We start from the raw sequence: 1,462 nt of genomic DNA on the forward strand, positions 1-1,462 counted from the left end.
GGTGGGACGAAGAAAAACCGGTTGAAAATGAACCGGTTGAAAGTGGGGGGGACTATTCAACCAATTCGTCCATTAGGAGTAGAGATACATTGGGTATTGCCGGTCAGACGAGAAAAGAGAAAAGCCGGTGGGAGGGGCTGGTGGGAGGTGGGACGAAGAAAAACCGGTTGAAAATAAACCGGTTGAAAATAAACCAGTTGAAAGTGGGGGGGACTATTCAACCAATTCGTCCATTAGGAGTAGAGATTATATATACGTGCATCAACACCTCAATCAATACATCCTATTGCAAATCATCTGTCTATATGATATCTTTTTTTTCAATCTAACCCTAGGGTAGCCGTCGCCGCCGCCGCGCCTCCACGGGCCGCCGCCGCCGCACCCCACGCACCACCGTCGCTGTGCCTCGCTTCCGTCCTCCCAAGCATGCGCCTCATTCCACTACTGGCTACCTTGCTAGTTAGCTAGCTTCGCTAGCCATCAGGACCGTGTTGACCACCTGACTAGCTAGCTAGCTTTGCTAGCTAGTTGCCAGCCGCGTCCGTACTTCGATAGCGCACCGTCCCTGTGCCGCTCTATTTTTCATCTCGGCCCACTACAGCCGTTGCATCGCGTCGCAGCATCCCATGACGATGTGTCCCGTCTCGCCGCCGCTGCTGCGTCTTCGCGTCGCCGCCGCGCCGCGCCTCCCTGCGCGCACCGCTGTCGCTGCCGCTCCCCATCGCCGCCGCGCAGCGCCTCCTAGCATGTGTCGCTGTCGCCGTCGCTCCCCACCGCCGCTGCCGCCGCGCGCTCCCACGTGTCGCCGCCGCCTCCTTTCTCTTCCCGCCGCTTCTAACGTCTTTCATGGACTCTCCGGGCTACTTCACCCTCTGCGGTGAAACCGCTCCACCAGCCGCGCCGATCCAGACGCGTCCTCCTGCACTCCCCGGATGTTACCCGTTGTCGCCATCAGTGCCTCCCCCGCAACACCCGCAAGGGAGAGGGGCCGACGCAATCGGCATGGCGGCGGTCGCCGTCGCCTGCCGCAGCAGCAGGCCTAGAACGCCAGCCGGGCACCGCACTATCAGCAGGCTCTCCTCGCTGGCCACCAGGCGTTCACGGCGCGCCCTTCCAGCCGACCGGGGCCGGCTATGGCGCCCTCCTTGCGCCGCCTCTCGATGATTATGGCTCGCCCGTCCCGGCGCCGCCTTACGGGGGCCTTTCACCGCCGTTGGTACCTGTGCCACGGGACCTCACCCTCCTCGCCGTCCAGCACTCCGTTCTCTCGCCGAGTAGCTCTGTCGGGGGAGGCGAATGGTACATGGACTCAGGTGCTATTACACACATGGCAGCTCATCCCGATAACCTAACCTTCTTCACTTCCATTCACACATCCACTCGTATCACCGTCGGCAACGACTCCTCCTTACCTATTACTCATATCGGTAGCACTACCTTTCCCTCCACTTCCACACCCATC

This window comes from Triticum dicoccoides, chromosome 6A, assembly GCF_002162155.2.
Source record: "Triticum dicoccoides isolate Atlit2015 ecotype Zavitan chromosome 6A, WEW_v2.0, whole genome shotgun sequence".
In the NCBI taxonomy this organism is placed as follows: Eukaryota; Viridiplantae; Streptophyta; class Magnoliopsida; order Poales; family Poaceae; genus Triticum; species Triticum dicoccoides.